The 16,464-nt window shown below is 47.4% G+C and overlaps 1 pseudogene; it reads right to left on the bottom strand.

The window, feature by feature from the left end:
* Positions 1 to 16,464, bottom strand: part of LOC135516943 (thiamin pyrophosphokinase 1-like) — a 67,371-nt pseudogene that overhangs the window by 20,992 nt on the left and 29,915 nt on the right.

The raw sequence follows: 16,464 nt of genomic DNA on the forward strand, positions 1-16,464 counted from the left end.
TGGACTTGGGAGGAGAAATTGTTTGGAGAAGGACCCTGGGATCAGCCTGGAGAATATCGCCGCCCCAAAGAAGAACTTGAGGCGGTGAGAGCTGAGAGGCGCTGGTATGAGGAGGCAGCGCGGCGACGCGGATGGAAGCCCGAGAGTCAGCCCCAAAAATTTATTGGCGGGGGCTCAGGCAGAGTGTGGCAGAGTCAGGAGTCAGACCTGAGCCCGCTCTCCCTGTTTATCGTGAGGAGCCAAGGAGGAGACCAGAACCGGTGTTGGAGGTGAGCGAAGCAGAGACTGTGAAGGAGTTAATGGGGAAATTGGAGGAGAGAGAAATGAGGGAGTTGCTGTGTTGGTGCTTTTTGCATGGAATTCGCCCGACGGAACGTGTCAGGGATTTGATGGCACCTGGGTCAGCTCTCCATACTCATCCTGAGGTGCGTGTTAGTCGGCTGGTGAAGTTGGTGCCAGCCTCATGCACCAGGCCTCCTGTGCACATCCCTAGCCTTGCACGTCCTGTGCCAACACTGCTCTCAAGATCTCCAGTACGCCTTCACGGTCTAGCCCATCCTGTGCCACCTCCACACACCAGCCCTCCGGTGGCAGCTCCCCGCACCAGGCTTCCAGTGCGTGTCCTCGGCCCAGTACCATCAGTGCCAGCACCACGCATCAGGCCTACAGTGCGCCTCGCCTCTCCTGCGCTGCCGGAGCCTCCCGCCTGTTCAGCGCTGTTGGAGCCTTCCTACTCTCCTGCGCTGCCGGAGTCTCCCGCCTGTTTAGCGCTACCAGAGCCTTCCGCCTCTACAGCGTTGCCGGAGTCTCCTGCCCGTTTAGCGCAGCCAGAGCTGCCAGTCTGCAAGAAGCCGCCAGAGCTGTCAATCTGCATGGAGCAGCCAGAGCCGCCAGTCAGCATGGAGCAGCCAGAGCTGCCAGTCAGCGTGGAGCAGCCAGAGCAGTCAGTCTGCCAGGATCCGCCAGTCAGCCAGACTCTTCCAGATCTGCCAGTCAGCCAGACTCTTCCAGATCTGCCAGTCAGCCAGACCCTTCCAGATCTGCCAGTCAGCCAGACCCTTCCAGATCCGCCAGTCAGCCAGACTCTTCCAGATCTGCCAGTCAGCCAGACTCTTCCAGATCTGCCAGTCAGCCAGACTCTTCCAGATCTGCCAGTCAGCCAGACTCTTCCAGATCTGCCAGTCAGCCACTCTTCCAGATCTGCCAGTCAGCCAGACTCTTCCAGATCTGCCAGTCAGCCAGACTCTTCCAGATCTGCCAGTCAACCAGACTCTTCCAGATCTGCTAGTCAACCAGACTCTTCCAGATCTGCCAGTCAACCAGACTCTTCCAGATCTGCCAGTCAACCAGACTCTTCCAGATCTGCCAGTCAACCAGACTCTTCCAGATCTGCTAGTCAACCAGACTCTTCCAGATCTGCCAGTCAGCCAGACTCTTCCAGATCTGCCAGTCAGCCAGACTCTTCCAGATCTGCCAGTCAGCCAGACTCTTCCAGATCTGCCAGTCAGCCAGACTCTTCCAGATCTGCCAGTCAGCCAGATTCTTCCAGATCTGCCAGTCAGCCAGACTCTTCCAGATCTGCCAGTCAGCCAGACTCTTCCAGATCTGCCAGTCAACCAGACTCTTCCAGATCTGCTAGTCAACCAGACTCTTCCAGATCCGCCAGTCAGCCAGGATCTGCCAGAACTGCCAGCCAGCCAGGATCTGCCGGATTCAACAACCTGGCTGGGCTTCCTCTCAGTGCTGGGCTTCCTCTCAGTGTTGGGCTACCTCTCAGTGCTGGGCTTCCTCTGTCCCGAGCTGCCCCTCTGTCCCGAGCTGCCCCTCTGTCCCGAGCTGCCCCTCAGTCCAGTGGGGTTCTGGGTGAGGACTACTAGGCCATGGTCGGCGGCGAGGGTCGACAATCCTAGGACGCGAGGAGGGGGGACTAAGACATTCATAGAGTGGGTTCCACGTCCCGAGCCGGAGCCGCCACCATGGACAGACGCCCACCCGGACCCTCCCTATTGTTTTTGTTGTGCGTCCGGGAGTCCGCACCTTAGGGGGGGTTCTGTCACGCCCTGGTCTATATTTATTATGTTATCTTCATGTATTGGGTCAGGCCAGGGTGTGACATGGGTTTATTTGTAGTGTGTTTCGTCTTGGGGTTGTGTGGGGTGTATAGATTAGTCTATGGCTGCCTGAGGCGGTTCTCAATCAGAGTCAGGTGATTATCGTTGTCTCTGATTGGGAACCATATTTAGGTAGCCTGGGTTTCACTGTGTGTTTGTGTGTGATTGTTCCTGTCTCTGTGTTTGTTGCACCAGTCAGGGCTGTTTCGGTTTTCAACGTTTGTTGTTTTGTATTGTTTGTGTTCTTCATTATTAAAGATGTATCGAACGAACCACGTTGCATTTTGGTCCGATCCTTGTTCCACCTCTTCATCAGAGGAGGAGTTGGAAGAAACCCGTTACACACACATACAGGTAACAAAATACAGGAATCACTTGAGTAAATGAGGAATACAAAGAATATTGAAAGTGTGTGTTTACACACAGGTGTGGTTCCTAAATTAAGTAATTAACATCCCATGATGCTTAGGGTCGTGTATAAAAATGCCCAGCTGCCCATTATTTTGGCTACCATGACGAGAAGAAAAGGTCTCAGTGACATTGAAAATGGGGTTTCAAATGAGCATAGGGGGTTTAAAGGGTGTGTGTGTCTCAGTCACCAGATCTCTACCCAATTGAACACTTATGGGAGATTCTGGAGCGGTATCCAAGACAGCGTTTTCCACCACCATTAACAAGACACCAAATTACGGAATTTCTTGTGGAAGAATGGTGTCACATCCCTCCAATAGAGTTCCAGAATGTTATAGAATCATGCCAAGGTGCAGTGAAGCTGTTCCGGCAGCTCGTGGTGATCCAACACTCTATTAAGACACTATGTTGGTGTTTCCTTTATTTTAGCAGTTACCTGTATATTCACTGGCAAAGAGCCAAGAAGCAAGCTAGCACACACACACACACACACACACACACACACACACACACACACACACACACACACACACACACACACACACACACACACACACACACACACACACACACACACACACACACACACACACACACACACACACACACACACACACACACACACACACACACACACACACACACACACACACACACACACACACACCATGAATGCTCCTGCCTGGATTCCCCTTGACACTGAGTTATACAACCAACCTTAACGGATTGTTGAGGTCCCCCCCACCCCCTGTACCGGTGGTACTGTGGTCTGAGCTAACTCATTAACAACACAGCTGGTCACTGGGCCTAGGACAGGGACAAACCACAGGGGGACGGGGGGGACAGACAGACGGAGTGATTTTGTGAACAAAGCGGAGGGAAAAGGAGTTTGTTTCTGTGTACTCACCCAGGTTCCATTTGAGTCCAGTGGTGTGTGTTCTGCACGGTCCTCCTATAGCTATTAGACGGCACCATCTCCTGTCCTGTGCTGGATTCACTCCCAACCTGTGTCTCCTGCCCTAAAACACACACACACACAAACACACACACACACATCAGAAGCAACAACATAAAAAACTACAAACCAGGTAGGTGTCTCTTTAATGTTTTCTGTAAGGTTTGATTTTGGACAGACACACACAGACACATAGAGACACACAGACACTCACAGACACTAACACATTTATCTTTCCCAGAACCTCTCACCCATGATGTTCAATTAAAAACATCACAGTTAAACCTGATGATTACAATTAGCACTTCACTGACAGAACACACACACACACAATAGGGAGGAGAGATGACGCATGAACACACACACACACACACACACACACACACACACACACACACACACACACACACACACACACACACACACACACACACACACACACACACACACAAGAAGTCAGAACAGAATGAACTTCCAGAATAACTCTGGATCTAATACTGTTATAGTGCCGGCTGGTTAGAAGCCAATTACCACCTACTGTACATGATAACACTCTGAAAAGAAATCAGATCTTCTATATTTCCGTGAAATTTGAGGTGTGTATATATATATACAGAGGCTTGCAAAACTTTTCACCCCCCTTGGCATTTTTCCTATTTTGTTGCCTTTAAACCTGGAATTAAAATAGATTTTTGGGGTGTTTGTATCATTTCATTTACAGAAATGCCTACCACTTTGATGATACAAAATATTTTTTTTATACACACAAATAAGAATACAATACTGAAAACTTGAGCGTGCATAACTATTCACCCCCCCAAAGTCAATACTTTGTAGAGACACCTTTTGTAGCAATGACAGCTGTCTCTCAAGTCTCTTGGGGTATGTCTCTAAGCTTGGAACATCTAGCCAATGGGATTTTTTTTGCCATTCTTCAAGGCAAAATGGCTCCAGCTCCTTCAAGTTAGATGGGTTCCACTGGTGTACAGACATCTTTTAGTAATACCACAGATTCTCAATTGGATTGAGATCTGGGCTTTGACTAGGCATTTCCAAGACATTTAAATGTTTCCCCTTAAACCACTTGAGTGTTGCTTTAGCAGTATACTTAGGGTCATTGTCCTGCTGGAAGGTGAACCTCCATCCCGTCTCAAATCTCTGGAAAATTGAAACAGGTTTTCCTCAAGGATTTCTCTGTATTTAGAGCCATCCATCATTCCTTCAATTCTGACCAGTTTCCCAGTCCTTGCCGATGGAAAACATGGGGATTGTGTTCTCGGGATGATGAGAGGTGTTGTGTTTACGCCACTGTTTTCCTTGATGGCCAAAAAACTACATTTGAGTTTCATCTGACCAGAGTACATTCTTCCATATGTTTAGGGAGTCTCCCACATGCCTTTTGGCGAACACCAAATCTGTTTGCTTATTTTTTTATGTTTTTTTTCTGGCCACTCTTCCGTAAAGCCCAGCTCTGTGGAGTGTACGGCTTAAAGTGGTCCTATGGACATATACTCCAATCTCCACTGTGGAGCTTTGCAGCTCCTTCAGGGTTATCTTTGGTCTCTTAGTTCCCTGTTTGATTAATGCCCTCATTGTCTGGTCCGTGAGTTTTGGTGGGCGGCCCTCTCTTGACAGGTTTGTTGTGTTGCCATATTCTTTCAATTTTTTAATAATGGATTTAGTGGTGCTCCGTGGGATGTTCAACGTTTCTGATATTTTTCCATAACCCAACCCTGATCTGTACTTCTCCACAACTTTGTCCCTGACCTGTTTGGAGAGCTTCTTGGTCTTCTGGGTGGTGCCCCTTGCTGTGTGGTGCTGCAGACTCTGGGGCCTTTCAGAACAAGTGTATATATATTGAGATCATGTGACAGATCATGTGACACTTAGATAGCACACAGGTGGTTTTTATTTAACTAATTACGTGACTCCCGAAGGTAGTTGGTTGCACCAGATCTTATTTTGGGGCTTCACAGCAAAGGGGGGGAACACATATGCACACACCACTTTTCAGTTTTTTTAAATGTTTTAAACAAGTTATTGTTTTCATTTCACTGCACCAATTTAGACTATTTTGTGTATGTCCATTACATGAAATCTACATAAAAATATATTTAAATTACAGGTTGTAATGCAACAAAATAAGAAAAACACCAAGGGGAATGAATACTTTTGCAAGGCACTGTATATGTATGTACAGTAGATACTTTTGTACCTGTTTCCTCCAGCATCTTCACAAGGTCCTTTGCTGTTGTTCTGGGATTGATTTGCACTTTTCGCACCAAAGTACTTTCATCTCTAGGACACCGAACGCGTCTCCTTCCTGAGCGGTATGATGGTTGCGTGTCCTGTGGTGTTTATACTTGCGTATTATTGTTTGTACAGATGAACGTGGTACCTTCAGGCATTTGGAAATTGCTCCCAAGGATGAACCAGACTTGTGGAGGTCTAAAGCTTCTAAAGTCATGACATCATTTTCTGTAATTTTCCAAGCTGTTTAAAGGCACAGTCAACTTAGTGTATGTAAACTTCTGACCCACTGGAATTGTGATACAGTGAATTATAAGTGAAATAATCTTCTGTAAACAATTGTTGGAAAGATTACTTATGTCATGCACAAAGAAGATGTCCTAACTTACCTTCCAAAACTACAGTTTATTAAAATACATTTGTGGAGTGGTTGCCATTGGATGAATCCCGGGAACATATTCCAGTCTGTGCTAGCAAAACAGTCCTGTAGCGTAGCATCCGCGTCATCTGACCATTTCCTTATTGAGCGAGTCACTGGTCCTTCCTACATTCCTATTTTAGTTTTTGCTTGTAACCAGGAATTAGGATGATAGATTTATGGTCAAACTTGCCAAATGAAGGGCGAGGGAGGGCTTTGTATGTGTCTCTGTGTGTGGAGTAAAGGTGGTCTAGAGTTATGGTCAGACTTGCCAAATGGAGGGCGAGGGAGAGCTTTGTATGCGTCTCTGTGTGTGGAGTAAAGGTGGTCTAGAGTTATGGTCAGACTTGCCAAATGGAGGGCGAGGGAGAGCTTTGTATGCGTCTCTGTGTGTGGAGTAAAGGTGGTCTAGAGTTATGGTCAGACTTGCCAAATGGAGGGCGAGGGAGAGCTTTGTATGTGTCTCTGTGTGTGGAGTAAAGGTGGTCTAGAGTTATGGTCAGACTTGCCAAATGGAGGGCGAGGGAGGGCTTTGTACGCATCTCTGTGTGTGGAGTAAAGGTGGTCTAGAGTTAGGGTCAGATTTGCCAAATGGAGGGAGAGGGAGGGCTTTGTATGCATCTCTGTGTGTGGAGTAAAGGTGGTCTAGAGTTTTTTTCCCTCTGGTTGCACATGTAACATGCTGGTAGAAATGAGGTAAAAACGGATTTAAGTTTGTGCCACTTCTGGATGAGCATTTTCTTATTTGCTTATGGCCTTAAACAGCTCGTTGAGTGTGGTCTTAGTGGCAGCAATGGTTTGTGGTGTTAAACAGACGGCTATGAATCATTTTTATGAGAACTCATATAGTGTGGTCTATAGCTTATCTTGAGGTACTCTACCTCAGACGAGCAATACCTTGAGACTTCTTTAATATTAGACATCGCGCACCAGCTGTTTTTGACAAATAGACACACACCTCCGCACCTCGTCTTACCAGACAAAGCTGCTTTGCCCCTGAAGCTAGGAAAGCAGAGTCCCTTCCCATCTTCTGAAAACATCTGAAACCCTACCTCTTCAATGGGTATCTTAAATAATCACCCCCCCACACACACACACCTAAAAAAAAATCCTTTTGTGAAACAGCAATCGCACTTCACAATTTTTTCCTCCTTTACTAGCTATGACTTTGCTGATAGCAATTTTATTTAGGAAAAATGTACTTTCTATGCCTGTGATATGTGGTTGTCCCTCCTAGCTATCTGTAGATGTAGGGACAAACTGTAGGTCACTCTGGATTAGAGCATCTTCTAAATGACTAAAATGTATTCGGATGCTGCTACTCTGTTTGTTATCCATCCTGACGGCGTAGTCACTTTTACCCCTACCTACATGTACAGTACCATTCAAAAGTTTGGACACACTTACTCATTCAAGTTTTTTTTTTTATATATATATATTTTTTACTATTTTCTACATTGTAGAATAATAGTGAAGACATCAAAACTGTGAAATAACACATATGGAATCATATATTAAGCAAAAAAGTTTATATTATATTATATTTTAGCCACCCTTTGCCTTGATGACAGTTTTGCAAACTGTTGGCATTCTCTCAGCTTCATGAGGTAGTCACCTGGAATGCATTTCAATTAACAGTTCTGCCTCGTTAAAAGTTCATTTGTGGAATTTCTTTCCTTCTCAATGCGTTTGAGCCAAGTCCATATTATGACAAGAACAGCTCAAATAAGCAAAGAGAAAAAACAGTCCATCATTACTTTAAGACATGAAGGTCAGTCAATGGGGAAAATTTCAAGAACTTTTAAAGTTCTTCAAGTGCAGTTGCAAAAACCATCAAGTGCTATGATGAAACTGGCTCTCATGAGGACCGCCACAGGAAAGGAAGACCCAGAGTTACCTCTGCTGCAGAGGATAAGTTAATTAGAGTTACCAGCATCAGACATGGCAGCTCAAATAAATGCTTCACAGAGTTCAAGTAACTGACACATCTCAACATCAGCTGTTCAGAGAAGACTGCATGAATCAGGCCTTCATGGTCAAATTGCTGCAATGAAACCACTACTGAAGGACACCTGTTATGAACTTGAGTGAAGACCCAAAAGCGGTTTTAACAGAAAACAGAGTTCTTTAATGAAAATACAGGAATGGCATAAATCCTCTTCCAACGTTGTCAGCGGAACAAAAAGAACGTTAGTATAGTGCAGGATGCTCCTGCCAGGCAGACTCCGACAGGACAGGACAAGGTGGAAGCAAACGAGACGACAGCTTGCTTCTGGCATCAAAAAACACAAACAAGAATCAGACACTGAAAGTAGCAGGAACAGAGAGAGAAATAGAGACCTAATCAGAGGGGGAAGAGAGAACAAGTGGGGAAGAGTGAAAGAGCTAGTTAGGGCAGATGTAGAACAGCTGAGGAATGAGAGACAGAGAAGGTAACCTAAAAAGACCAGCAGAGAGAGAGAATGAAGAGAAAGGACAGGAACAGACATAACAAGACATGACAGTACCCCCCCACTCACCGAGCGCCTCCTGGCGCACTCGAGGAGGAAACCTGGCGGCAACGGAGGAAATCATCGATCAGCGAACGGTCCAGCACGTCCCGAGAGGGAACCCAACTCCTCTCCTTAGGACCGTACCCCTCCCAATCCACTAGGTACTGATGACCACGGCCCCGAGGGCGCATGTCCAAAATCTTACGAACCCTGTAGATGGGTGCGCCCTCGACAAGGATGGGGGGAGGGACGAGCGGGGCGCGAAGAACGGGCTTAACACAGGAGACATGGAAGACCGGGTGAACGCGACGAAGATAGCGGGAGAAGAAGTCGCACTGCGACAGGATTAATGACCTGGGAAATACGGAACGGACCAATGAACCGCGGGGCCAACTTGCGAGAAGCTGTCTTAAGGGGAAGGTTCTGAGTGGAGAGCCATACTCTCTGACCGCAACAATATCTAGGACTCTTGGTCCTACGCTTATTAGCGGCCCTCACAGTCTGCGCCCTATTACGGCAAAGTGCCGACCTGACCCCCTTCCAGGTGCGCTCGCAACGCTGGACAAAAGCCTGAGCGGAGGGGACGCAGGACTCGGCGAGCTGAGATGAGAACAGCGGAGGCTGGTACCCGAGGCTACACTGAAAAGGGGATAGACCGGTAGCAGACGAGGGAAGCGAGTTGTGGGCGTACTCTGCCCAGGGGAGCTGTTCTGACCAAGACGCAGGGTTACGAAAAGAAAGACTGCGTAAAATGCGACCAACAGTCTGATTGGCCCGTTCGGCTTGACCGTTAGACTGGGGATGAAAGCCGGACGAGAGACTGACGGAAGCCCCAATCAAACGGCAAAACTCCCTCCAAAATTGAGACGTGAACTGCGGACCTCTGTCGGAAACGACGTCAGACGGAAGGCCATGAATTCGGAAAACATTCTCGATAATGATCTGAGCCGTCTCCTTAGCAGAAGGGAGCTTATCGAGAGGAATGAAATGAGCCGCCTTAGAGAATCTATCGACAACCGTAAGAATAACTGTCTTCCCCGCTGATGAAGGCAGTCCGGTGATAAAATCTAAAGCGATGTGAGACCACGGTCGAGAGGGAATGGGAAGCGGTCTGAGACGGCCGGCAGGAGGAGAGTTCCCAGATTTAGTCTGCGCGCAGACCGAACAAGCGGCGACAAATCGACGCGCGTCACGTTCCCGAGTGGGCCACCAGAAACGCTGGCGAATGGAAGCGAGCGTACCCCGAACGCCGGGGTGGCCGGCTAACTTGGCAGAGTGGGCCCACTGAAGAACGGCCGGACGAGTAGGAACGGGAACGAACAGAAGGTTCCTAGGACAAGCTCGCGGCGACGGAGTGTGAGCGAGTGCTTGCTTTACCTGCCTCTCAATTCCCCAGACAGTCAACCCGACAACACGCCCCTCAGGGAGAATCCCATCGGGGTCGGTGGAGACCTCAGAAGAACTGAAGAGACGAGATAAAGCATCAGGTTTGGTGTTTTTTGAGCCCGGACGATAAGAAATAACAAACTCGAAACGAGCGAAAAACAGAGCCCAACGAGCCTGACGCGCATTAAGTCGTTTGGCTGAACGGATGTACTCAAGGTTCCTATGGTCAGTCCAAACGACAAAAGGAACGGTCGCCCCCTCCAACCACTGTCGCCATTCGCCTAGGGCTAAGCGGATGGCGAGCAGTTCGCGATTACCAACATCATAGTTACGTTCTGACGGCGATAAGCGATGAGAGAAAAACGCGCAAGGATGGACCTTGCCGTCAGAGAGAGAGCGCTGAGAAAGAATGGCTCCCACGCCCACCTCTGACGCGTCAACCTCAACAACAAACTGTCTAGAGATGTCAGGTGTAACAAGAATAGGTGCGGATGTAAAACGATTCTTAAGAAGATCAAAAGCTCCCTGGGCGGAAACGGACCACTTAAAGCACGTCTTAACAGAAGTAAGGGCTGTGAGAGGAGCTGCCACCTGACCGAAATTACGGATGAAACGACGGTAGAAATTAGCGAAGCCCAGAAAGCGCTGCAGCTCGACGCGTGACTTAGGAACGGGCCAATCAATGACAGCCTGGACCTTAGCGGGATCCATCTTAATGCCCTCAGCGGAAATAACGGAACCGAGAAAAGGGACAGAGGCGGCATGAAAAGTGCACTTCTCAGCCTTCACATAAAGACAGTTCTCCAAAAGGCGCTGGAGGACGCGTCGCACGTGCTGAACATGAATCGAGAGAGACGGTGAAAAAAATCAGGATATCGTCCATGTAAACGAAAACAAAAATGTTCAGCATGTCTCTCAGGACGTCGTTAACTAGTGCCTGAAAGACAGCTGGAGCGTTAACGAGGCCGAAAGGAAGAACCCGGTATTCAAAGTGCCCTAACGGAGTGTTAAACGCCGTCTTCCACTCGTCCCCCTCCCTGATGCGCACGAGATGGTAGGCGTTACGAAGGTCCAATTTGGTGAAAAACCTGGCTCCCTGCAGGATCTCGAAGGCTGAAGACATAAGAGGAAGCGGATAACGATTCTTAACTGTTATGTCATTCAGCCCTCGATAATCCACGCATGGGCGCAGGGACCCGTCCTTCTTCTGAACAAAAAAACCCCGCTCCGGCGGGGGAGGAGGAGGAGACTATGGTACCGGCGTCGAGCGAAACCGACAAATAATCCTCGAGAGCCTTACGTTCGGGAGCCGACAGAGAGTATAATCTACCCCGGGGGGAGTAGTTCCCGGAAGGAGATCAATACTACAGTCATACGACCGGTGTGGAGGGAGAGAAGTGGCCTTGGAACGACTGAACACCGTGCGCAGATCGTGATACTCCTCCGGCACCCCTGTCAAATCGCCAGGCTCCTCCTGTGAAGAAGAGACAGAGGAAACAGGAGGGATAGCAGACATTAAACAGGTTACATGACAAGAAACATTCCAGGATAGGATAGTATTACTAGACCAATTAATAGAAGGGTTATGGCGCACTAGCCAGGGATGACCCAAAACAACAGGTGTAAAAGGTGAACGAAAAATTAAAAAAGAAATGGTTTCGCTATGATTACCAGAGACAGTGAGGGTTAAAGGCAGCGTCTCACGCTGAATCTTGGGGAGAGAACTACCATCTAAAGCGAACAAGGCCCTGGGCTCCCTAACTGTCTGAGAGGAATGTCATGTTCCCGAGCCCAGGTCTCGTCCATAAAACAGCCCTCCGCCCCAGAGTCTATCAAGGCACTGCAGGAAGCAGATGAACCGGGCCAGCGGAGATGGACCGGAAAGGTAGTGCGTGATCCAGAAGGAGAGGCCTGAGTAGTTGCGCTCACCAGTAGCCCTCCTCTTACTGATGAGCTCTGGCTTTTACTGGACATGAGGTGACAAAATGACCAGCGGAGCCGCAGTAGAGACAGAGGCGATTGGTGATTCTCCGTTCCCTCTCCTTGGCCGAGATGCGAATACCCCCAGCTGCATAGGCTCAGCATCCGAGCCGGCGGAGGAGGGTGGCAGTGATGCGGCAGGTGGCAGTGATGTGGAGAGGGGAGCAACGGAGAACGTGAGCTCCTTTCCACGAGCTCGGCGACGAAGATCAAACCGTCGCTCTATGCGAATAGCGAGAGCTATTAAGGAGTCCAGACTGGAAGGAACCTCCCGGGAGAGGATCTCATCCTTAACCTCGACGTGGAGACCCTCCAGAAAACGAGCGAGCAAAGCCGGCTCGTTCCAGTCACTAGAGGCGGCGAGAGTGCGAAACTCAATAGAATAATCCGTTATGGATCTATTCCCCTGACATAGGGAAGACAGGGCCCTGGAAGCCTCCTCGCCAAAAAACAGAACGGTCAAAAACCCGTATCATCTCCTCCTTAAAGTCCTGATACTGGTTAATACACTCAGCCCTCGCCTCCCAGACTGCCGTGCCCCACTCACGCGCCCGTCCGGTAAGGAGAGAAATGACGTAGGCGATGCGGGCTGCGCTCCTGGAGTAAGTGTTGGGCTGGAGAGAGAACACCACATCACACTGAGTGAGGAATGAGCGGCACTCAGTGGGCTCCCCAGAGTAACACGGCGGGTTGTTGATCCTGGGCTCCGGAGACTCGGAAACCCTGGAAGTGGGCGGTGGATCGAGGTGGAGTTGGTGAACCCGTCTTGTGAGGTCGGAGACTTGGACGGCCAGGGTCTCAACGGCATGTTGAGCAGCAGACAATTCCTCCTCGTGTCTGCCTAGCATCGCTCCCTGGATCTCGACGGCGGAGTGAAAAGGGTCCGGAGCCGCTGGGTCCATTCTTGGTCTGATTCTTCTGTTATGAACTTGAGTGAAGACCCAAAAGCGGTTTTAACAGAAAACAGAGTTCTTTAATGAAAATACAGGAATGGCATAAATCCTCTTCCAACGTTGTCAGCGGAACAAAAAGAACGTTAGTATAGTGCAGGATGCTCCTGCCAGGCAGACTCCGACAGGACAGGACAAGGTGGAAGCAAACGAGACGACAGCTTGCTTCTGGCATCAAAAAACACAAACAAGAATCAGACACTGAAAGTAGCAGGAACAGAGAGAGAAATAGAGACCTAATCAGAGGGGAAGAGAGAACAGGTGGGGAAGAGTGAAAGAGCTAGTTAGGGCAGATGTAGAACAGCTGAGGAATGAGAGACAGAGAAGGTAACCTAAAAAGACCAGCAGAGAGAGAGAATGAAGAGAAAGGACAGGAACAGACATAACAAGACATGACAACACCAGTAAGAAGAGACTTGCTTGGGCCAAGAAACAAGAGCAATGGACATTAGGCTGGTGGAAATCTGTCCTTTGGTCTGATGAGTCCAAATGTAATATTTTTGGTTCCAATCACTGTGGGTTTGTGAGACGCATAGTGGGTGAACGGATGATCTCCGCATGTATGGTTCCCACATGAAGCATGGAGGATGAGGTGTGATGGTGCTTTGCTGGTGACACTGTCTGTGATTTATTTGGAATTCAAGGCACACTTAACCAGCATGACTACCACAGCATTCGGCAGTGATATGCCATCCCATCTGGTTTGCACTTAGTGGGATAATCATTTGTTTTTCAACAGGACAATGACTCAACACACCTCCAGGCTGTGTAAGGGCTATTTTACCAAGAAGGGGAGTGATGGAGTGCTGCATCAGATGACCTGGCCTCCACAATCACCCAACCTCAACCCAATTGAGAAGGTTTGGGATGAGTTGGACCGCAGAGTGAGGGAAAAGCAGCCAACAAGTGTTCCTTCAAGACTGTTGGAAAAGCATTCCAGGTTGAAGCTGGTTGAGAAAATGCCAAGAGTGTGCAAAGCTGTCATCAAGGCAAAGGGTGGCTACTTTGAAAAATCTAAAATCTAAAATATATTTTGATTTGTTTAACACTTTTTTGCTTACTACATTTATTTATTTATTTTCTTTTTTAATTCACCTTTATTTAACCAGGTAGGTTAGTTGAGAACAAGTTCTCATTTAGAACTGCAACCTGGCCAATTTAAAACAACGCAGTGCGACACAAACAACAACAAAGAATTACGCATTGAATAAACAAACATACAGACAATAATACAATAGAAAAAGTCTATATACAGTGAAATTATTCGATATGTGTTATTTCATAGTTTTGATGTCTTCCCTATTATTCTACAATGTAGACAATAGTAAAATAAAGAAAACCCTTTGAATGAGTAGGTGTCAGAACTTTTGACTGGTACTGTATATATTACCTCAATCACTTTAACTACCTCACAGCCCCAGCACATTGACTAGGTACCGGTACTCCTTGTATATAGCCTCGCTATTGTTATTTTATTCTGTTAGTATTTCCTTATTTAGTGCAAATGCTCTTACTTTTTAACTGTGCATTGTTGGGAAAGGGCTCGCATTTCACAGTAATGTTGTATTTGCCGCAAGTGACAAATAAAATTAGATTTGAATTGAAAAGTCTTTATTTTTACAAAGCCAATGATGAAAGTTGGAGTTTCCAAAACTCTATTTGGATTACGTTCCTTGAAACATTCCAGTTATTTTTGGCAATGTTCTACAGAACAGCAGAACAATGTTTCAAATGTCAAGGACATCTCTAGTGTATCTGGTTTCTACATTCCATTTTATTGTCCCATAAAACATAGAATGTCAAACTAATCTGGGTCTGTCTGTATTTCTGGCTTTGGTCTGAATAGCACGTCTTTCCATGTTCTGAAGCTGAAGTTCACCACAGTACAATCCTCCATCATGTAAATCACCTCCGCTCCTCACACAAGACTTCACTACTCAAAGGGCATCGGTAAACAAGCATATATTTTCTAACCAAATCTCTATTTGTAGAACATACGCCCAGCCAGGTCACACGTGATTCAAGTCAGTGTTCGACATCCATCCTTTTCTGAGGACGGCGGGAGATGATGCAGAAACTTGCCACTAGGGACAACAATGAGCGATGTTTTGCGTTGTGGACGGGCGTAAGCATCTGCCATAACATAAATTGTGACCTTATTTGACCTTTTCTGCTGCTTTTCAGACACGGTTCAATCCCACTTTGAGACAATACTTGTTGAGTAAATAAAACACATTTATGTATTGTTATAATATGTATACATTATAGAATTGTCAGTTAATTACAATATTAATGAAAAATATTTTTTTACTGCACTCTAGAGTTGTAGGCCTTGATACCTTACAATGTATTTACATACGTAGATTCTGTGTGTGAGTGTGTGTGTGTGTGAGAGAGAGAGAGAATGTGTGTGTGTGTGTGTGTGTGTGTGTGTGTGTGTGTGTGTGTGTGTGTGTGTGTGTGTGTGTGTGTGTGTGTGTGTGTGTGTGTGTGTGTGTGTGTGTGTGTGTGTGTGTGTGTGTGTGTGTGTGAGAGAGAGAGAGTGAGAATGTGTGTGTGTGTGTTTGTGTGAGAGAGAGAGAGAGAGAGAGAATGTGTGTGTGAGAGAGAATGTGTGTGTGTGTGTGTGTGTGTGTGTGTGTGTGTGTGTGTGTGTGTGTGAGAGAGAGTGAGAATGTGTGTGTGTGTGTGTGTGTGAGAGAGAGAGAGTGTGTGTGTGTGTGTGTGTGTGTGAGAGAGAGAGAGAGAATATGTGTGCATGTTTATTTTTTCCCTTGTCATCCACCCCACACCCTCCTTGTCTGCTATTCTGCTTCATAAAACGTTGAGGTCTGGAACTCCCTCCAGGTCACCTCTCTCTTCATTCATTGGCCTTGGTTGCCTGATGACTCACCCTGAATTTTAAATCGCCACATTCATTCATTGCGGAGAACAAACTTTAGTTTGGCCGGAGCGGTGTGGATATGTAGCCAGGGAATGGTTTTGGTACATAAGAAATACTTTTGCATGACAATAAACATATTTGCCTGCCACTCCTGGGAACCCTGTATCCTTCGGGAAGTATTCAGACCACTTTGCCTTTTTCCTCATTGTTACATTACAGGCTGATTCTAAAACTGATAAAATATTTTTTTCCATTTCTCCCATTCTTCCCTGCAGATCCTCTCAAGGTCTGTCAGGTTGGATGGGGAGTGTCGCTGCACAGCTATTTTTGGGTCTCTCCAGAGATGTTAAATCGGGTTCAATTCCTGGCTCTGTCTAGGCCACTCAAGGACATACAGAGATCTATCCCGAAGCCTCTCCTGCGTTGTCTTGGCTGTGTCCTTAGGGTCGTTGTCCTGTTTGAAGTTGAACCTTTGCCCCAGTCTGAGAACTTGCTCCAGCGCACTCAGGACTTCATCAAGTATCTCTCTGTGCTTTGCTCCATTCATCTTTTCCTCAAGCCTGACTAGTCTCCCAGTCCCTGCTGCTGAAAAACATCCCCACAGCTACCACCACCATGCTTCACCGT

This window comes from Oncorhynchus masou, chromosome 28, assembly GCF_036934945.1.
Source record: "Oncorhynchus masou masou isolate Uvic2021 chromosome 28, UVic_Omas_1.1, whole genome shotgun sequence".
In the NCBI taxonomy this organism is placed as follows: Eukaryota; Metazoa; Chordata; class Actinopteri; order Salmoniformes; family Salmonidae; genus Oncorhynchus; species Oncorhynchus masou.